The following is a 22,789-nucleotide window of genomic DNA, read 5'->3' as shown; positions in this document are numbered from 1 at the left end:
GGCAAAGGCCTTGACCTTCTAGAATTAAAACTACATAAAACAAAAAATACATCAACAAAAATAAAAAATGCAATGGAACTAAATTTCAACACCTTTTCCACATTAAATAATGGATTTTCACTTATTTGTGCTTTATCTTTGGTAAACTAATAAGTGGAGACAATAAAATAAAATTTGTTTTCAGTTTTTAATTCTCCATTATTAAATGAATGGTTTCCTTTAACTTACTCAGCATTTTGGACCTGTTGTCTTTTAGGGTAATCTATAAGATTACCTGTATCTATTTTAATTGATGAATATTGTAGGATTTTGCCCTATATAATTCTTTCAAATTGTTCTTACATTTTTATTTAATAAAGAAACAAATACATCAAACTACCTAAGGGACAATATCTTAATTATTCACACCCCCAAAAGACATTGATACTTATGTGATGCAATAGAGGTACGAATGCTACAATGCCACTCACATTACAATACGTAAATGTATAATGTCGTACATTTTAAATTTACAGAATGTTGTATGTCAAATATATTTCAATAAAAATGAACAAATCCTTTTTTAAAGAGATTTTGTTTGTTTACTTTTAGAGAGAGGGGAAGGGAAGGAGAAAGGGAGGGAGAAAAACATCAACGTGCTGAAGAAACATTGACTGGTTAATTTCTGCTCGCACACCCCTAAACATGAACCTGGCCTGCAACCCAGGCATGTGCCCTGACTGGGAATCGAACTTGCTACCCTTTGGTTCACAGGCCCGTGCTCAATCCACTGAGCTATACAAGCGATGGCTAGAACTGTATTCTTAAATATGGGTACACTTAAGTTCATTTTTGATAATCCACTCTGTTTTCACATACTCAAAAAAAGATTACTGTGTAAGGTGATGGATGTGTTAAGTGACCTTACTGTGGTAATCATCTTGCAATATATACATGTATCAAATCATTACGGTATACACCTTAAACTTGCACAATGTTATATATCAAATATATCTCAATAAAGCTAAGGAAAAATTCCTATGACCCAAAAGATCCGCTCTGTATCATGCAAAATGGTGAAGGAGAAACTGACTCCAGGAGTCAGTTCCTCCTCCACTGAAGCAAACTTTAAACGGGGAAGAACAACTATAGTGAACAATTCAAAACTCTGGAAACTAACCAAACATGTATAACCACCAAGAGAGTGCTTGAGAGGGAGGGCCCACTGGTTTTTCATAACCAGTGTACACAGAACAGCCGTACTGCCCACTCCTCAGCCCCCACTGGGACTGTGAGGAGAGCAGCCTGTGCTCTGGGAGTGGCTGCGTTGGTGCCAGACTGGTCAGTGGCAACCTTGTCTGTAAATATCTGGGCTTGTGAAAAAGTTGTGGGCTGAGCATTTGGGTTGGTCTGGTGGTTTTCTAAGGGACCAGTGCAGACCATTGCCTTGGTTTTGCCCTCCTGAGGCAACAGCCGCTTCCCTGGTGGGACCTCTTGGAAAATTTATGGGACTAGAACCTTCTATTTTGGTGGAAAAAGTGGAATTGTCTGGCTGACGGCAGAGTTCATAACATATGATCAGATCAGGCTCCAATGCGTTTTTTAAAAAAGATTATGTATTTATTTGTTTTTAGAGAGAGGGAAAGGGAGGGAGAAAGAGAGGGAGAGAGCCCTAGCTGGTGTGGCTCAGTGAACTGAGTGCTGGCCTGTGAACCAAGAGGTCCCTGGTTCAATTCCAGTCAGGGCACATGCCTGGGTTGCCGGCCAGATCCCCATTTGGGGACATGTGAGAGGCAACCAATCAATGTTTCTCTCCCACATTCTCTCTCTCTGAAAATAAAATAGAATAAAAAAAGCGGGGGAGAGAAATAGCAATCAGTTGATGGAGAGTATTATGCTAAATGAAATAAGTACACTGGGAAAAAGGCTTGGCCTCCATATGCTGTTGAAACCACATACCATTCCATATACTGTTCATTGTCCCAAAGGGCCAGCTTTCTGTCTAGAGGCAATTCAAAGACACCTAACCTTTTAGAAACTGCTTTCGGATTTAAGAGTTTTAGGAATTGCTTCAACATCAAAGAACTTGGAGTTGTTCGTTAAAAAGCAGCATATTTCCACTCTGAAGCATTAAACAAATTCATAGAAGCAGGGCACTGTCTCCCCCCAAATTTTAAATGATGACAAAGGTAATCTTGCCCAGATAAAATTTTGTCTGACAACTCACTTTCTCACATCCTCCCATGCTTTGTCCAGCATCTCCACGCTGTAGACGCTCCCTCCCATGAGTCACTTAGTAGCTGTCTCTGTTATCAGATCGACTGTCTGAGTATCAGAGAGCTGGTCTTCAAGTAACCCTTTTTTTCACTTAATAATGGCCCCAAAGCGCAAGAGTACTGATGCTGGGAATTTGGATATACCAAAAAGCCGAAAAGTGCTTCCTTTAAATGAAAAGGTGAAAATTCTTGACTTAATAAGGAAAGAAAAAAATCCTATGCTGAAGTTGCTAAGATCTACAGTAAGAACGAATCTTCTATCCGTGAAATTGTGAAGAAGGAAAAAGAAATCCGTGCTAGTTTTGCTGTTGCACCTCAGACTGCAAAAGTTACTGCCACGGTGCGTGATAAATGCTTAGTTAAGATGGGACTTACGCCAAGATGGAGGCATAGGTGGAAACACTGTGCCTTCTCCCACAACCAAGTTTGAATACAACAAAGGTTTGGAGAACAAAGACACAGCCAAAGAACAGAAAATTGAGTTATACGGAAGTCAAACAACAACTAACTGTTCAACCGGGACGGTAAGAAGGGCAGTACCAGCAGCGGAGCAGGGTTGGGCAGGAAAGATCCCCCGACCTAGGCACGCAAGGATCCCAACACAGTCAGGGTGTGGGGTAGACTGACCATGGTCGCACATTCGCGCACAGTGAGATGGACCGAGCAGGCCCCAGTGGCGAACCCAGTGGTGGAGGGCTGACGGCGGTGGCACATTTGTGTGCAGTCGAACAAAACGCATGGGCCCAGTGACGGTGGCAGCTGCGGCCGCAGTGGCGGGAGGCGGCAGACAAGACCGCCATTGCTCCTCTCTGACCCCGCCCCCACATATAGCGTCACAACCCAGCGACTGGGTTGCCCTGCTCTGCTGAACACCTAGGGCTCCGATCCTCACAGTTCAAAGGATGGCTCAAGAAGAACTCAAAGCCCCAGAGCCCATAACTCTAAGCGACCAAGAGATTGCCAGCCTCTCAGATGCACAGTTCAAGACACTTTATCAGGATGCTCACAGAACTGGTTGATTATAGTTACAAATTAGAGGAACATATGAAGGCTAAACTAATTGAAATGAAGGGAGATGCACAGGAAACCAATAGTGATGGAAAGGAAACTGGGACTCAAATCAATGGAATGGACCAGAAGGAAGAAAAAAACAACCAAACAGAAAAGAATGAAGAAATGAGAATTCAAAAAAATGAGGAGAGGCTTAGGAACTGTTACAGAAAAATGAAGCGACCAGACACAGAGGGTTCAGGAGCACGATCTTTATTTACATGCACGGGCCCAGAGGAGGGTGATCTCCAAATTCTGAGCCCCGAAGAAAGGGCTCCTGGGGTTTTCATAACCTGTAAGACCTTCCTGTCTACATAGCGGAAGCAGGTTACAGAAGCGGAATGTGGAAGTTAGACTCTCCTACGGGGCGTTCTTAGGCTAGCAGAAAAGTGGCTTTTCTCTATCAGAACCTCCAGGACATCTTTAAACGTTCCAACATCCGGATTATAGGGATACCAGAAGGGGGAAAGAAACAGCCACAACTGGAAAACTTATTTGACAAATAATAAAGGAGAACTTCCCCAGTCTGGCAAAGGAAATAGACTTCCAGGAAGCTCAGAGAGTCCCAAAGAAGTTGGACCCAAGAACAAACACACCAAGGCACATCATAATTACATTAGCCAAGACTAAAATGAAGGAGAGAATCCTAGAAGCAGCAAGAGATAAGGAGACAGTCACCTACAAAGGAGTNAACACGAGTAATATGCCAGCAATTTGGAAATGTCAAAGAGAAGCCACAAAGAACTTCCTTTAAGTGAGATGGTGAAAGTTCTTGACAATAAGGGGGGGAAAAATCCTATGCTGAGGTTGCTAAGATCTACAGTAAGAACGAATCTTCTATCCGTGAAATTGTGAAGAAGGAAAAAGAAATCCGTGCTAGTTTTGCTGTTGCACCTCAGACTGCAAAAGTTACTGCCACAGTGCGTGATAAATGCTTAGTTAAGATGGAAAAGGCATTAAGTTTGTAGGTGGAAGACATGAACAGAAAATGTGTTCTGGCTGATAGCACTGTGCTGCGCTAGAAAGCACTGAGCCTGTACCAAGACTCCTCCAGCAAGGGATCCTCTGAAAGGAGTGACACCAAGCCATTTACTGCGAGTAAGGGGTGGTTACACAGATTCAGGAACAGGTTTGGACTGAGAACTGTAAACACTGCAGAGCCTGTGCCTGCTGTTGGAGAAGCTGCTGCCACGTTCCTGGCAGTCGAAGTTAAGTTGGTTAAGGAGGAAGGTATGTATAGAAAAAAACAGTGTATACAGGGCTTCGTGTTATCTGGGGTTTTAGGTATCCACTGGGGGCGTTGAAAGGTATTTCCCCGAGGATAAGGGGGCACTGCTGCACACCAAGAGTGGCTGTTTGCAAAGTTTTCTTGCCAGAAAGACAGGCTGGAAAAAGCGCTGCTGTGGTTGCTACCTACCAAGGAGGGGGAAGGGGAGGGAAGGATGGCCAGCGTAGCTTGAATCCCGGGTGGGGAGAAAAATCAGAAAATCACTCAATTGTGCGCTTTATATTAACATATAAAATCTCTGGGTCAAGTTTTTTCAACTTTTGACTTTAACTTAGGTTAACAGTAATGTCTCTGCATTTCCAAAATTCATGAGCTAATGACAGTTGACAAGCCAAAAATAACTGGGATAGTTGAGTAAAACTGCTTAGTCTTTGGACAAAACAGGCTACAAATCAGGTTATCTGTGACCATTCATGGCTTTTCATCAATATTTTTAAATGTCTAGTGTAGACGAGAGAAAATCCGCAAGGGGTAAATAAAAGCAGGGGTCCCACCCCTCCACTGTCCAAAGTCCGGGCAAAATGTTTCTTTTGAGGCAAGCTTACAAAACTAAGGGGAGTTCTTTGTGTCCCAGAGGGTGGTGCAGGGCGGAGAAAATTCCATGGAGGAGCAAGGAGGCTGCCAGGCCGCCCTGAGGATCCCCAGCCTTTGCCATGTCCCGGACTCGCAATTTGCAGGGAATCTCGGGTGCAAGAGTAAGTATGAGTCTTCGGCGGTACCCGAAGCCGGCTGAAGCTCCGTAGGGAACAGGGGGAAGCCACCACCGGCCTAGATTTTGGCCCCTGCTCCCCTCCCCTACCGGAGCGGCCGACCAGGTTCCAGATGCAACCTGGTACTCGATCCCACCACCCATTGACATTTCTTGCAGAAAGGGCCGAGCGCGGTATTCCTGGCGTTCCCGGGCTCGGGATTCGCCGCGCGACGCTTTCTGGGAGTTGTAGTACACCACTCCCTCCATCGGGTTAAGGGACACAAATCAGAGACTACATCTCCCGCTGGGAGGCGCTGCGGGAGCACAAACGCCTCCAGCGTTCGACGGACAGGAAAAAAAAAAAAAAAGGAGGCGGGTTAGATGGGAAAGCTTGGAGAGGAAAGAAAAGGGGCCATTGATCGCCAGCCGCCCCCAACCCGCTTCCCCACACGCGCTCTCTAGCCGTGGCCGCACCCCCAGACGCGGTTACGCCGGCCTCTCTTTCGGTCCCTTGAGATTGGATCTAGGCGTTAAGCGAGGCCCTGTCCGGGCGACCATGTAGCGGTGACAGAAGCTCGGCTGAGACGCACGGGCCCTCGCCCTCTCACCTCCTGCCCGCTAGTCAGCTCGCCTCAGCCTGAGGCTGCTCCACCGCGGCCACAGCTGGCGCACGGCTCACACTCGCTTTCCTTCAGCACCCGTACCCCGGCGCTGCCTGGAGGCGGCTGCACTCGGGTGAGTCCCAGTCGCCTCATTCCGCGTTCCCCACCCCAGTTGCCATCGCGAGCAGAGTTTATTTGAGACTGCCTCTCCGGGCCTGCATGGAGAGGAGTTTAGGGACTATCGCCGGCCGAATTGGGGTATCGCGGTTCCTCGGGTGGCTGGCATTCGAGGTGAGGCAGGAACAGACGCAGTCGCGGGGGACGACAGTTGCACGCGCGCGGTTCGGTACTTATGGGGGAGGGGCGCGCGCGCCGGCGCTGTGTTTTGGTGGGGGGGGTCTCACTCTGGCAGCGCCTGGTCGACTGCTGATTGGCTAGCTCGGGCGGTGCAGATGCGCGCCCCGGTGCCAGGCAAGATCTGTGCTGTCCCGGGGCCGGAGCGCCAGAGCAGCAGACTCTCGGTATTGGCCGCTGAGCGGCGGGGGCGGGGTCGGCGCCTGGGTGCTTGGTAACTTCGGCCGGCGGGCGGGCAGGCGGGCGAGCGTCGCCCCTCCCCGTCTCCGTCTCTCCCTCCCTCCCTCCCTTCTTTCTCCCAGGTAGTACCTGGAGTGGGCTTTGTCCTCGTCCGGCGGGCGCTCCTGTCCTGCTGGGCCGGTTTTGGTGGGGAGAAATACACAGAATGGTCGAAAGGAAAACCTCAGCCTTCAGGCCACAAATATAAGCCATGTGTATTGGGTCAGGACCCAGGAGGGTTTCAGGGGAGGAAGAAGACAAAAAAACTGTCTTCTTTGCCTTTCCTCCCCACTCCATATTTGCTTATCCAAGTTTTTCTTTTATTAAAGCGAGGTTTGTTTATTTATTTACTTATTATTTAGTGTTATGGTTTTATGCTAGTTTGCGGCTGAGAGTGTTCAGATGTCGGGTCCAGTTCAAGTAGTTCTCACTTCTGCGAATGCGGGCCCGGTGCAGACTTCTCACACTTTCTGCATTCGACTTTGCTGCAGACAGTGGATTGCTGGATGGGCCACAGTGCCTAAGAGTTGTCTCTGGGTGCTAAAGAGACAAAAGGGGAAGCTAGTTTGCAAATGAGACTGTGCAGGAGACTGCCCTGAGGAGGCAGGGGTTTCACTCCTTCTCCCTGAAGCCTATCATTTGGGATGACTAATTTTATTTTCTATTACAGTAGAAATCCCCCCCCCCCCACGGTTTTGCTTCCCGCGGTTCCAGTCGAGGTCAGAAATGGAAAATTCCAGAAATAAACAATTCGTAAGTTTTAGGTTTCTTGGGCTGTTCTGGTTAGAGTGATGAGGTCCTGCTCTGTCCCTCTGGGATGTGAATCGTTCCTTTGTCCAGTCTGTGCACACTATATGTGCCACCAGCCGCTTGTCGACTCTTTTGGTATACAGTGCTGGTGTTCGACTAACACTCATTTTCCTTAATTATGGCCCCGAAGGGCAAGAATAGTGATGCTGGCAATTTGGATATGCCAAAAAGAAGCCGAAAAGTGCTTCCTTTAAATGAAGAGGTGAAAATTCTTGACTTAATAAGGAAAGAAAAAAATCCTATGCTGAAGTTGCTAAGATCTACAGTAAGAACGAATCTTCTATCCGTGAAATTGTGAAGAAGGAAAAAGAAATCCGTGCTAGTTTTGCTGTTGCACCTCAGACTGCAAAAGTTACTGCCACGGTGCGTGATAAATGCTTAGTTAAGATGGAAAAGGCATTAAGTTTGTGGGTGGAAGACATGCACAGAAAATGTGTTCCTGTTGACGGCAGCATGTTGTGCCAGAGAGCACTGAGTCTTTATGAACATTTCAGCAAGGGATCCTCTGAAAGGAGTGACACCAAGCCATTTACTACGAGTAAGGGGTGGTTACACAGATTCAGGAACAGGTTTGGACTGAGAACTGTAAACACTGCAGAGCCTGTGCCTGCTGTTGGAGAAGCTGCTGCCACGTTTCTGGCAGAGTCAAAGTTGGTCAAGGAGGAAGGTACATAAGTATTAACAAAACACAGTACATACAAGGTTTGGTACTGTCTGTGGTTTCAGGTATCCACTGGGGGGTCTTGGAATGTATACCCTTTGCCTAAGGGGGGACTACTGTAAATGTTTTTGCTTTGTCCGTTCTTAAGCTACTGTACTGCCTTGTGCTTTCCTTTAGCCTGCTTCTCAGTATCTTCATTCATACCTGTAGGTTAGAATGACTTTTTCTGTTTTTCAGGCTCTTCTTGCTTATATGTATTCAGTTTTTTAAAGCCTATGTTATATTGTTGGGTCACATTTGGCTGTTCTTACATTATCTCAATCATCTCATCTGCCCCTTCTAGGAGGGCATCTTTTTTCCCTCTGTGCATGTGTCTGGCCCACTCACCAGGTATTCAACTCAAGGCTTTTCTGCCTTTGTCTCTCCTCCTAGTTGACAACTGTTAAAGTGCTTTAACAACAGCTAAATATTTGAATATTTGAATATTTCTTATGTGTCTGGCATTGCTCTTAAGCCCTTACTATATGTTTTCTTATTTACTTTTAAAAGCAACTGTTACAGAGCCACTTTTGGGTGTACAGAGTGGAACTTTATTTTACACACACAGACCCAGAGGAGTCAGTCTCCAAATTCTGGGCCCTGATCAGTGGGGAACAATTGTTTATATAGGGTGAGCGGTGGTCTGCCACTTGGACCATTACTTCTGGCTGGCAGGAAAGCAAGAAAGTGGAACTGCTGATAGGAGTTAATACGAATTTCTTTGTTCTTTCTCCTCAGTTACCTAGTTACTTGCTCTCCCTAATCTTGTTGACTCAGCTTCGGGAGCTCCCCTCCTGGGTAGGCCATTAGCCATTACATTCATCTTATTGGTTCACCAGTTAGCTCCCTTCCTGGGCAGGCCACTACACAACCATGTAATTCCATTTTATAGATGAGGAACAAGGCTAGAGAATCTGGGTAATTTACTCTTGATCCACCCTAGTTGAGTAAACCTTGACTCCAAGGTTTGACTGTAGGCCACCTGACTCTTGACCTGGAAGCCAGTGTTTCTCAAACTATGAGCATCAGTATCCCCTGGAGGACTTGTTAAAACACAATTGCTAGGTCCGTCCTGGGGTAGGGCCAAGTAATTAGCATTTCTAACCAGTTCCCTCCTGGTGTTGATACTTGAGAACCTTTCACAATGGCAGATTAAGTTTTTGGTTTTTTTAAAAAATATTTTATTTATTTATTTTTAGAGAGAGGGGAAGGGAAGGAGAAAGAGTGGGAGAGAAACATCAGTGTGTGGTTGCCTCTCATGTGTCCCCTACTGGGGACCTGGCCTGCAACCCAGTCATGTGCCCTGCCTGGGAATCGAACCACGATTGTGTGGTTTGCAGGCCTGCGTTCAATCCACTGAGCTATACCAGCCAGGGCACTTCATTTTAAGAAAAAGACTATAGAGTCTGACATTAAAATACAGGCTTTGGGTTCTTTTCATTGTGGCACAAGTCTTTTTTTTAAATATATTTTATTGATTATACCATTACAGTTGTTCTATTCCCCCCCTTCATTCCCCTCCACCCGCACACTCCCTCCCCCACCATTCTCCCCCCTTAGTTTATAACCACGTGTCTCAAGTTCTTTAGATTCTATATATCCTCTACTATTCTTGCCCTCCCCCCTATTTTCTACCTACAGTCTATGCTATTTTCTGTACCTTCTCTCCCCTTCTCCTCCTCCCACTCCCCTGTTGCTAACTCTCCATGTGTTCTTCATTTCTATGGTTCCACTCCTGATCTAGCTGTCCTCTTGGTTTGCTTTCGTTTTAGGTGTGGTTGTTAATAACTGTGAGTTTGCTGTCCTTTCACTGTTCAAATTTTTTATCTTCTTTTTCTTATCTAAGTCCCTTTAGCATTTCATTTAATAAGGGCTTGGTGATGATGAACTCCTTGAATTTGACCTTATCTGAGAAGCACTTTATCTGTCCTTCCATTCTAAATGAAAGCTTTGCTGGATAAAGCAATCTTGGCTGTAGGTCTTTGGATTTCAAGACTTGGAATACTTCTTTCTAGCCCCTTCTTGCCTGTAAGATCTCTTTTGAGAAATCCGCTGACAGTCTGATGGGTACTCCTTTGTAGGTGACTGTCCCCTTATCTCTTGCTGCTTCTAGGATTCTCTCCTTTATTTTAATCTTGGCTAATGTAATTATGATGTGCCTTGGTGTGTTCGTTCTTGGGTCCAACTTCTTTGGGACTCTCTGAGCTTCCTGGATTTCCTGGAAGTCTATTTCCTTTGCCAGACTGGGGAAGTTCTTCTTTTTTTTTTTTTTTTTTTTGTCTTTAGAGGGGGAAGGGAAGGAGGGAGGAAGAGAAACATCAATGTATGGTTGCTTATTGTGCATCCCCTGCTGGGAAGTGGCGTGCAACCCAGGCATGTGCCCCAACTGGGAATCGAACCGTGATCCTCTAGTTCACAGGCCTGTGCTTAATCCACTGAGCTACACCAGCCAGGTCCAAGTTCTTCTTTATTATTTGTTCAAATAAGTTTTCCAGTTGTGGCTGTTTCTTTCCCCCTTCTGGTACCCCTATAATCCAGATGTTGGAATGTTTAAAGATGTCCTGGAGGTTCCTAAGCCTCTCCTCATTTTTTTGAATTCTCATTTCTTCATTCTTTTCTGTTTGGTTGTTTTTTTCTTCCTTCTGGTCCATTCCATTGATTTGAGTCCCAGTTTCCTTTCCATCACTATTGGTTTCCTGTGCATCTCCCTTCATTTCAATTAGTTTAGCCTTCATATGTTCCTCTAATTTGTGACTATAATCAACCAGTTCTGTGAGCATCCTGATTACCAGTGTCTTGAATTGTGCATCTGAGAGGTTCACTATTTCCTGGTCACTGAGAGTTATTGGCTCTGGGACTTTGAGTTCTTCTTGTGCCATCTTTTGGGCTGTTCGTGCCTGTTGCATATCAGGATCGGAGCCCTAGGTGTTCACCAGAGCAGGGCAACTAAGTCGCTGGGTTGTGACGTTGTATGTGGGGGCGGGGTCAAAGAGGAGCAATGGCGTCTTGTCTGCCGCCTCCCGCTTCGGCCCCCACAGGTGCCGCAGCTGCCACTGTCACCGGGGCCCGTGCGTTTCATCCCACTGCACTCGAGTGTGCCATCTCCGTCAGCCCTCCACCACTGGGTTCGCCCCCTGGGGCCTGTATGGTCCGTCTCACTGTGCTCGAATGTGCGACCACGGTCAGTCTGCCCCACACCCTGACTGGGTCCAGGCTACTTGTGCGCCTAGGTCTGGGGATCTTTCCTGCCCGACCCTGCTCCACTGCTGGCTCCGCCCCTCTTACCGTCCCAGTGGAACGGTTCGTTGTTGTAGGACTTCTGTATAATCCAATTTTCTGTTCTTTGGCTGTGTCTTTGTTCTCCAAACCTTTGTTGTATTCAAACTTGGTTGTGGACGAAGGCACAGTGTTTCCACCTATGCCTCCATCTTGGCGGAAGTCCTTCATTGTGGCACAAGTCTTGTTGAGAAAGATTTGGTTTGTTTTTTTATTATAGTGAATTGTTTTTTTAACATGGGCAGAATTTTATTGTTTTTTGCTCCATGTTTTCATTTGCCCTATCAATCCCATCTTTTTTTATACTTTCTTTTTTAATATATTTTATTGATTACTCTACCACAGTTGTCCCACTATCCCTCCTCCATTCCCCTACACCCTGCACACCCCCTCCTACCCACCCTCCACTCCTTTAGTTCATGTCCATGTGTCATAAGTTCTTTAGCGTCTACATTTCCCACACTACTCTTGCTCTCCCCCTATTTTCTCCCCACTGTCTATGCTACTTATTCTTTGTACCTTCTCCCCTGCCCTCCTCCTCCCAGTCCCCTGTTGCTAACCCTCCATGTGATCTCCATTTCTGTGGCTCCCCTCCTGTTTTAGATGTGCACTTAGTTTGCTTTTGTTTTAGGTGTGGTTGTTAATAACTGTGAGTTTGCTGTCCTTTCACTGTTCATATTTTTATCTTCTTTTTCTTAGATAAGTCCCTTTAACATTTCATATAATAAGGGCTGGATGATGATGAACTCCTTTAACTCGACCTTATCTGAGAAGCACTTTATCTGCCCTTCCATTCTAAATGAAAGCTTCACTGGATAGAGCAATCTTGCATGTAGATCTTTGGAATTTATGATTGGGAATACTTCTCTGAGCCCCTTCTTACTGTAAAGTCTCTTTTGAGAAATCCGCTGACAGTCTGATGGGTACTCCTTTGTAGGTGACTGTCCCCTATCTTTTGCTGCTTCTAGGATTCTCTCCTTCATTTTAATTTTGGCTAATGTAATTATGATGTGCCTTTGTGTGTTCCTCCTTGGGTCCTACTTCTTTGGGACTCTCTGAACTTCCTGGACTTCCTGGAAGTCTATTTCCTTTGCCAGACTGGGGAAGTTTTCCTTTATTATTTGTTCAAATAAGTTTTCCACTTGCTCTTTCTCTTCCCTTCCTGGTACCCCTATAATTCTGATGTTGGAACATTTAAAGATGTCCTTGAGGGTCCTAAGCCTCTCCTCATTTTCTTGAATTCTTGTTTATTCATTCTGTTCTGGTTGACTATTTATTTCTTCCTTCTGATCCACTCCATTGATTTGAGTCCCAGTTTTCTTTCACTATTGGTTCACTGTGCATTTTGCTTCATTTCACTTAGTGTAGCCTTCATTTTTTCATCTAATTTGCGAACAAAATCAACAAAATTTGTGAGCATCCTGATCACCAGTGCTTTCAACTGTGCATCTGATAGGTTGGCTATCTCTTGGTAGCTTAAAAGTATTGGCTGTGGCCCTGGCTGGTGTGGCTTGGTGGATTGAGCGTGGGCTGTGAACCAGGGGGTCGCTGGTTTGATTCCCGGGCAGGGCACATGCCTGGGTTGCAGGTCAGGTCCCCAGTGGGGGCCACCTGAGGGGCGGCCACACTTTGATGTTTCTCTCCCTCTCTCCTTCCTTTCCCCTCTCTCTAAAAATAAATAAATAAAATATTTTTTAAAAAAGTATTGGTTCTGGCCCTAGCTGGTGTAGCTCAGTGGACTGAGCACGAGCCTGTGAAGCAAAGGATCGTGGTTCGATTCCCAGTCATGGCATATGCCTGGATTGCAGGCCAGTTCCCAGCAGGTGACGCACAAGAGGCAACCATACATTGATATTTTTCTCCCTTTCTCCTTCCCTTCCCCTCTAAAGATAAATAAATAAAATCTGTAAAATAAAAATAGTATTGGCTCTGGGGTTTTGATTCGTTCTCTTGATTGAGCAATTTTTGGTCAGGTTGCGCCTATTATGTATGAGTGGCAGAGCCTTAGGTGTTCACCAGGGCAGGGCAACCCAGTTGCTGGGTTGTGACACTGTGTGTGTGGGCGGGGTCAGAGAGGGAACAATGGCGCTTGTTCTGCTCTCTGGGATTTCAGAACCCTCTGTCACTTCCCACTAGCCAGCACTTTTTCATTCAGTGCATTTAGGGTTTATTTCCCCTTGCTGGGTTTCTGGGTTGCGCAGTCTGTGTTGCTGCCCGTTTTTGCGTAGTTTATCTGCGTGTGAATGTGTGGCCTTTGTCAGCCCTGCGCCTCCTGCACTCCCGGGTCTGCTGTCACTGCCTTTTCCCGCCTCTATCCCTCTCCGCCCCTCTTACCAGTCTGGTGAAATGGTTGTCGTACTTCTGTACAGTTCAGTTTTCTGTCTCCTCTGGTTGTGTTTTTCTTTCTAAATCTTGTTGTCTTTAATTTTGGTTGTGCTTGGAGGCACAGTGTTTCCACCTACGCCTCCATCTTGGCTAGAAGTAGAATGAATTTCTTAATGGGGAAAGTAATGTCAAAGTAGGTAGGAGGAATGGAATCAGTTTACAATTAGGGTCTGTCATTTTTTATGATTCTTAGCTTGATGGTGTGTTCCAAAACATAAAATATAGAAGACAAGCTCCGTGACCCAGGTTGTTGTTATTATGTAAAGGAGCAGTAAATAAAACGCTGAAAAACTACTAAACACTTAACTTTTTCTCTTATTACCGGTGACTGGCTTTTTGCATTGCATTTCATCTCAGTTCTACCACTGTTTTATTCTTTATTGAAAACGTGAGTTTTTGCCCCAACTCAGGTAGCTGAATGGATTGAACGCAGGCCTGTGAACCAAAGGGTCGCTGGTTCGATCCCAGTCAGGGCACAAGCCTGGTTTGCAGGCCAGGTCCCCAGTGAGGGGCACACGAGAGGCAACCACGCATTCATGTTTCTCTCCTCTTTCTCCTTCCCTTCCCCTCTCTCTAAAAATAAAATAAATAAAATCTTTAAAAAAAGAAATGTGAATTAAAATGTTTTTCTGTGTAAATAGGAACAGGGAAATTCTGGGAGTTTCAAGTCCTAGTGTATCTTCTGGTGAACTGATTGTATCCAAAATGTTATGTCCACTTCTGGACATTGTCTGGACAAAATAGGGGATATTTTGAGGCTGTTACCGCTGTGAAATGTTTTGGAGAACCCTGGCTGGCATAGCTCAGTGGATTGAGCACAGGACTGCGAACCAGAGGATCGCGGTTTGATTCCCAGTCAGGGCACATACCTGGGTTGCAGGTCAGTTCCCTGCAGGCCAACTCCCAGCAGGGGACGCACGAAAGGCAACCATACATTGATGTCTCTCTCCCTCTCTCCTTCCCCTCTAAAGATAAATAAATTAAAAAAAAATGTTTTGGAGATAATGTTACAGGTAAAGCAGTGACCAACTGGCCATGCTTAGTTTGGAGAAGAGGATTGTGAGGGGAGTTCAGTGCATTATTGAAAGGCCTCTTGTAGAAGAAGTCTCTCCTCATTATAAGGACTGATTTTAAACTAGTCCAATAATTGCAAATTATTACTTTAAAAGAAGCAAGGTTTCTACTGGAGGACATGCCAAAACTGGGAGTTGGTTTGAGAATTAAGCAATGACACCAGTAAAAACTAGTAACATTTTTTGAGAGCTTATAATTAGTCTACTGTCGTGCTACCTTCTCTACTTCATTTAATGCTCATAGCAATCCTGTGTCCTAAAATAGGCACTGTTAGTCTTACTGTTTTAAAGTTGAGGAAAATGAGGTTTCGAGATGCTGACTAATTGAAAAAAAACATAATGAGGCATAATTTTAATCTACATATTGGCAGTTGGATTCTGAGCTCTTAACTACCATGTTATACTTATTTCAACTTCTGATACTGTTTATAGATAATGATATTGGCTAGATAAATTCAAGGAACATTTTTGTGTGGGTTTTAATTTTAAAAAAAGGTTTTATTTAGTCTTGAAGAGAGGGCAATGAAGAGAGAAAGAGAAGGAGAGAAACATCAACATGTGAGAAAAACAGATTTGTTGCCTCTTGCACATGCTGCAACCAGGGACCAGGCCACAACCCAGGCATGTGCCCTGACCAAGAATTGAACCAGCAACCTTTTGCTTTGTGGGACAACGCCCAAGCAACTGAAGCACAGCAATGAGGGCTAATTTTAACTCTTAATAAACAAGATAGGTACAAAGTTGAAAATGGGGTAAAATTACCTGGGGTAAAATTATGACTTCTTTTTTTTTTTACTTTAAAGATTTATTTGTTCTTAGAGAGAGGGGAAGGGAAGGAGAAAGATGGAGAGACACATCAATGTGTGGTTACCTCTCCCATGCACCCTATTATGGACCTGGCCCACAACCCAGGCATGTGCCCTGACTGGGGATCAAACTGGCGACCCTTTGATTTGCAGGTCAGCACTCAGTCCACTGAGCCACACCAGCCAGGGCATGGCTTCTATATTGTAGCTTGTGATCTGATCTGTTTTCCGAGATCAGATGAGATCGGGCACATTCAGGGTGGTATGGCCATAGATGAACTGATCTGTCTGATAGCACTAGGAGTAAATTCTAGTATTGGTGTAGGGAGGATCAACGTGGAGCCTAGAATTTATTGTGGAATTCAGCATTTGTGTCCTGCATGCTTATTCTGTGCAAGGCATTGTGTTCGTGTTGGGATGAGAGGGTTCTCCCCTCAACTCCCCCCAACTTGTCTTATAGTCAGTAACAAATGCTATCCAAATTGGATGACCTAATTTACTGGTTGATGTACAGTCTGCTGAGTTTTATTTAATATCCTTCAGATTGTTAGTACTTTTGGACATATTTACCTGTATGAATTTCCAATCATTCCCTTCTTAAAATGCAAAAAAAAAAGGAAAAATAGCCCATTTCCAGGGTGGTTTTTTTTTAGCTAGAATCATAATCAGTAACTTACTTTTTAATGTCTTTAGTTCTTCTCCCAGTTCTGATATTCAGAACCCTTGTTGACAGCAAAAGCAGAAAAAGAAATAAGACAAAAGTAGGAGAAATTTTAATTTGCTTTAAAAATTAATTTGAAACACTTAAAAAAAGTTATTGATTTTAGAGAGAAAGAGGAAGGGGGAGGAGGGACAGAGAAAAAAAACCATGGCTTTGTTGTTCTTCCTATCTGTGCCTTCATTGGTTGCTTCTTGACTGTCCCCTGACTGCACATTGAACCTGCAGCCCTGAAACATCCCAATGAGGGTCTAACCACCTGAGCTGCACAGCCAGGGCTAATTTTGAAACACTTTTAAATTCACAAAATACACTTGACCCTTCTGTAATGTGGAGGTTAGGGGTGTGTAAATATTGGCAGTTGAAAATCTGCTTATAACTTTTGACTCCCTACCAAAACTTAACTACAAATAGCCTACTGTTGATTGGAAGCCTTACTAATAACGTAGTTGATTAACACATATTTTGTGTTATATACTGTATTATTATAAAGTAAGCTGGAGAAAAGGAAATGTTAAGAAGATCATAAGGAAGAAAACATACATTTACAGTATTGTATGAATTTATTGCAAAAATACAGCCCTGGCCAGTGTGTCTCAGTGGATTGGGTGTTGTCCCACGAAACAAAAGGTCACCAGTTCAATCCCTGGTCAGGGCACATGCCTGGGTTGCAGGCCAGGTACCTGGCTTGTGGCATGTGAGAGGCAACCAACCGATCAATGTTTCTTCCCTCACTTTTCAAAGTTTCCCTTTCTCCCTCCCTTCCTCTTTCTCTAAAAGTCAGTAAAATCTTTAAAAAGTTTTTTTGTATAAGTGGACTTACGCACTTTGAACCCAGTGTTGCTAAAGATCAACTGTCGTTTCAAGAACAAAGAAACAAAATTCCCCACACAGAAACTCCACTCAGTTTTGCTAAATGTCACTTTATAGCAGAAGGGTCTAATCCGGGATTATATTTTCACCCAGTTGTCTAATATACTTCACTTTATAACAGTTCTTCAGTCTTTGAGTTTCATGCCCTTGACCTATTTGAAGATTGAAGGGCAGGGCAGTTATTTTATAAACTTGGGTGTGTCTAATGCATTTTGGGCAGGAATGCCACAGTGTTCTCATTGTGTTCTGTTTGGTTGGACATGATGTTTGTCCTGGGACCAGTGTTGACTTTGCTCACCTGGTTAAGATGGTGTGTGCCTTGTTTTCCTTTGTTGGTGAGTATTTTGTGTGGCGATACTTCGGGATAATGAAAATACCTTTTTTAGAATTAAGGAATCTCTGAGTCTGGTTATTTTTTTGTTTTTAATTTTTAGGATAGTGCATGGACTTAAAAATTCCCTTATAGTTTTTGTCTAAGTCCTGAAGGGACTTAGGACTTAAGTTTTTCTGAGGTTTGAATATAAAAATGTTAAGAACTAGAGTAAGTTTTACAGTGTGTGATGTGGTTTGAAAGAATATGGGGAATTAAGAGCAGTCAGATCTGGATTAGATACTACTTAATAATTTTGTGATCTTGGGCAATTTACATCATATGTCCAAGTTACCACAGTTATGTTTTTATGCGGAAAAAAGGTGTTTTTTGTAAATTGTGTCAGGTAGATGCCACTTTTTTATAAATAAACACACCAAGATACTAAGTTAATTTCTTTGGTATCATTCAGAAGACAGATGAATATGGTCAGTGAATTACTACCTTAAACACATTTTCTGAGATAGCTCCTAAGTGGACATAATTGGAACAAATGGTAGTATGTTGAAAAACTGACGACAATTGTAAATTCTGTGTCAAAATCTGAACTGATTTTGTTAAATGTATACTGACATTTTAGGGATAAGTTTCCTCTTCTGAAGAACAGAGTAGCTTTTGGAGTGTAGTATTTATAGGTTGAACATGGAGTTACTGAAATATGATTAATGTCAGAGGTAGAAAGACAACTCTTAACGGATTGCCAGAATGTAGTATTACATGCTAATATAAGTACTATTAATGCAACTGAGTCTTATTTAGGATGAAGTCAACTAATTCAAGTATTAGATCCTTTTACTTTAGGCACCATCATATGACAAAATTTGTAACAACTTAGATGATGAGTTGTAACTTGTTCTTAGTACTCAGTTCGAAGAAATTATTTTATAAATAGATTTTTTTTAAAGTTTGAGATTTCACTTTTTTTAGGATTAGGTGATATTTGCAGTTACGTTATACTTTTCACTGAAGATGTTTCTCTTAGTGTATATACGAGTATTTAAGATTATGCTGGAACCTGCAGTCATTAATTTTGTTGAAACTTGGCTTTACTGTAGTTTTTAATATAATGAATTGGTTAATTTGAATTTTACCTCACGTACACAAAATAACCTGAGAGTAGGTCTCAAAGAATGGAGACGACTGGAAGACTGAAAAAACAAGGAAGAGATAGATAATCAGCTTGTTTTAAAATCTGGCCCAGAAAAAGAACATCCACTGCAGAGGAAAGTCACACTGCATTTTTTGGAGTAAAGGTCAAAAATGTAAGTTTGGGTGGAAGATTTTCCTGTTAAAAGTATCTTCCTCCCCCCTTCAGCCTGTGGAATAATTATCGAATTGAATACCAGGACTTCTGGCTAAGATGGAAGAAGTGGAAACACTGTACCTCCTCACACAACCAAATTTAAGGACAACAAAGATTTAGAAACAAAAACACAACCAGACAGAAAATTGAACACAACAACAACAAACAGAAAATTGAACTGTACCTAAGTCCAACAACAATGAACCATTCATCCAGACCAGTAAGAGGGGCAGAGAGGGGTCACTGCAGGAAAAGCGGTGACCTAGGCACTTTTCATGAACCAGGCGTGCAGGCGGTGGTTGGCAGATCCCAGGCGTGAGGTGGCAATGGGTCGACCAAGTGAGGGTGCAAGACGGCTGGCTGACCGTGGTCACACATTCACACACAGATAAGCCAGGCAGAAAAACGGACAGTGAGACAAACCACGCAACACAGAGCTCTAGCGCTGGGAAATAAAGCCTAAAAGCACTAATTGAAAAACTTTCGGGGGTTGAGGTGCCGGGAGAGGCTCCCAGCCTCACAGGGGAGTCCGATGGAGAGACCCACAGGGTCCTAAAACAAACACAAGCCCACCCACCTGGGAACCAGCACCAGAAGGGCCCAATTTGCTTGTGGGAAGGCGCAGAGGGGACTGAAATCCGAAAGAGAGTGGAAAAAATGCCATTTTTCCTTCTCTGACCCCGCCCCCAGTCACAACCCAGTGACTGGGTTGCCCCGCCCTGGTGAACACCTAAGCTTTCTCCCCTCATATGTAAAAGGCGCAAGCAGACCAAAACATTATGGCTCAAGCAGAAGAACAACTGAAAAGCCCAGACCAAATACTTTTAAGCAACCAAGAGATAGCCTATCATATGCACAGTTCAGAACACTGGTAATCAGGATGCTCACTGAACTGGTTGATTTTAGTCACAAATTAGATGAAAAAATGAAGGCTATACTAAGTGAAGTGAAGCAAAATGCACAGGGAATCAATAGACTCAAATCAATGGAGTGGACCAGAAGGAAGAAATAGTCAGCAAGAACAGAATGAGGAGAGGCTTAGGAACCTCCAGGACATCTTTAACCGTTCCAACATCCGAATTATAGGGGTACCAAAAGGAGAAGAGGAAGAGCAACAAGGGGAAAAGTTGTTTCAACAAATAATAAAGGAGAACTGCTTCAATCTGGCAAAGGAAATAGACTTCCAGGAAATCCAGGGAGCTCAGAGAGTCCCAAAGAAGTAGGAGCCAAGAAGCAACACACAAAGGCACATCATAATCACATTAGCCAATATTAAAATGAAGGAGAATTCTAGAAGCAGCAAGAGATAAGGGGACAGTCACCTACAAAGGAGTACCCATCAGACTGTCAGCTGATTTCTCAAAAGAGACCTTACAGGCAAGAAGGGGCTGGAAAGAAGTATTCCAAGTCTTGAAATCCAAAGACCTACAGCCAAGATTTGTTTATCCTGCAAAGCTTTCATTTAGAACGGAAGGGCAGATAAAGTGCTTCTCAGATAAGGTCAAGTTCAAAGAGTTCATCTGAAATGAAATGTTAGAGGGACTTATCTAAGAAAAAGAAGATAAAAAAATTGAACAGTGAAAGGACATCAAACTCACAGTTATTAACAACCACACCTAAAACAAAAGCAAACTAAGCGGATAGCTAGAACAGGAACAGAACCACAGACATGGAGATTACATGGAGGGTTAGTGACAGGGGAGTGGGAGGAGAAGAGGGGGAGAAAAGGTACAGAGAATAAGTAGCATACACAGTAGGTAGATGATAGACAGGGGGAGGGCAAGAATAGTATGGGAAATGTAGAAGCTAAAGAACTTGTGACACATGGACATGAGCTAAAGGGGGAATGGGGGAGGGGGTGTGCAGGGTGGAGGGGAATGAAGGGGGAATGGGACAACTGTAATGGCATAATCAATAAAATATTTCAAAAATAAAAAATAAAAGGGAAAAAAAAGAATTGAATACCGTTACCTTTCTTTAACACTGTCTGTAGCCTTTGAGGAGTAATACACTAGTGGTAGGTATTTTAGCTTACTTTGAAGATTTGCTCAGTTTTAGTTGATCCAAGTATCTGGAGTGTAGTGATGATGGCTGTAGTACAAAACATTGAGTTAGGGAAAGTTACTGATTTTTGAAGTCTTTGTTTTTTATTTTTTCCTTTTCATTAAAAATATTTTTAAGTTACAGTTTACATACAGTATTGTTTTGTATTAGTTTCAGGTGGTTAAACATCCATACACTTTCAAAGTGTTCCAATATTTTCAGTACCCACCTGGTACTGAAAATATTGTACAGTTACTGTATAGTTCTGGTACTATACATAGTGATTTTTGCCATCTTGAAGTTTCTTCATCATACTTAAGTAAAATAACATAACTTTAGCACTCTGCAGAAAATTGTGATTTGATTGATTTGAGTCCCAGTTTCCTTTCCATCGCTTTTGGTTTCCTATGCATTTCCCTTCATTTCAATTAGTTTAGCCTTCATATGTTCCTCTAATTTGTGATTATAATCAACCAGTTCTGTGAGCATCTTGATGACCAGTGTTTTGAACTGTGCATCTGAGAGGTTCACTATTTCTTTTTCACTTAGAGTTATCAACTCTGGGGCTTTGAGTTCTTCCTGAGCCATATTTTGGACTCTTCACACCTGTTACATATGAGGAGTGGAGCCCTAGGTATTCACCAGGGCCAGGCAACTCAGTCGCTGGATTGTGACCCTGTATGTGGGGGTGGGGTCAGAGGACAGCAATGGTAGTTCCCTCTGCCATCTCCCGCCGCCGGGGCCGGGTGGTCTGTCCCACTGTGCGTGAATGTGACCAGTCAGCCCACTGCCTTACGCCCTCACTGGGTTTGCCGCTGGGGCCTAGAGGTCTATCTCACTGCTCACTCCTCTGCTGATTTATCTGTGCACGAATGTTTGACCGCCATCAGCCTGCCCCGCACCCTCACTGGGTCCATGATGCTACCCCGGCTGCCTGCACGCCTGGGGTCAGGGGGATCTTTCCTGCCTGACCCTGCTCTGCTGCTGGCTCCGCTCCTCTTGCCAGTTCGTTTGAACGGTTCGTTGTTGTCAGACTTCCGTATAGTTTAATTTTGTGCTCTTTGGCTGCATCTTTGTTTACTAAACCTTTGTTGTATTTAAACTTGTTTGTGGGAGAAGGCACAGTGTTTCCACCTTCGCCTCCATCTTGGTGGAAGTCCTGCAGTCTAATTACTATATAATTATTTACCTTTTTTTTAGCCTGTCTTTGATTATTATTGTGCATGAAAGAGGTAGTTTGGAATTTGGAGATATGGATTCTATTCCTTTGTTATAAAATTAACTGGATAACCTAAGTAAGATGGGTAATCTTTCTAGGTTGGGCTTACTTATAAAATAATATGACAAAATCATTGCACTAAAATATTTTAAATTTTTTTCTTGGTTAGATTGTACATTGTAAGTTTGAAATGGGAACATGTTTGTTGAAAACAACATAATAGCACAAGGAAGAAAAGGTATGAATGTACTGCAAAAACCAGATCAGGGTCATGGTACCTCCCTCACGTGGCAGTCTGACCTGAAACTTAATTTGAAGCAGATGTATGTTGAAGATTTAGTAATATTTTATTTTATTTATTTTTTTAAAGATTTTATTTATCTTTAGAGGGGAAGGGAAGGAGAGAGGGAGAGAAACAGCAATGTATGGTTGCCTCTCCTGTGACCCCTGCCGGGAACTTGGCCTGTAAACCAGGCATGTGCCCTGACTGAGAATTGAACTGCGATCGTCTGGTTCGCAGGCCCACGCTCAATCCACTGAGCTACACCAGCCAGGGCAAGATTTAGTAATATTTTAGAGATCAACATAATAAAAAATATTCAGAACAATACCAGTTTTTTTGTTAAGAATGATGATAATATGTGTGAAAATCTTCAAGAGCTCTTTGACTCACTTTAATTTTTGTTATTTTGCTGTTCAGTATTAACAACAAGGAGCAACAAATTCAAAGCAGAAGTATGGGCAAATGAAAACC

The 22,789-nt window shown here is 43.5% G+C and overlaps 1 protein-coding gene across 1 annotated transcript in view; it reads left to right on the top strand.

Annotated features, from left to right (window-relative positions):
* The first annotated feature begins 5,712 nt into the window (after positions 1-5,712).
* The window catches only part of GTF2I (general transcription factor IIi), a 132,243-nt gene continuing 115,166 nt past the window's right edge, over positions 5,713-22,789 (top strand). Inside the window, exon 1 of the mRNA XM_037041743.1 lies at positions 5,713-6,019. The gene's annotated coding sequence lies outside the window, so the exon portion shown is untranslated. The remainder of the gene's footprint in view (positions 6,020-22,789) is intronic.

Source organism: Sturnira hondurensis, unplaced genomic scaffold (assembly GCF_014824575.4).
Source record: "Sturnira hondurensis isolate 20B ecotype Veracruz unplaced genomic scaffold, ASM1482457v3 Scaffold0003166, whole genome shotgun sequence".
Taxonomy (NCBI): domain Eukaryota; kingdom Metazoa; phylum Chordata; class Mammalia; order Chiroptera; family Phyllostomidae; genus Sturnira; species Sturnira hondurensis.
Note: the sequence above shows the minus strand (reverse complement) of the source record. Positions and strands in the feature narration are given on the sequence as shown.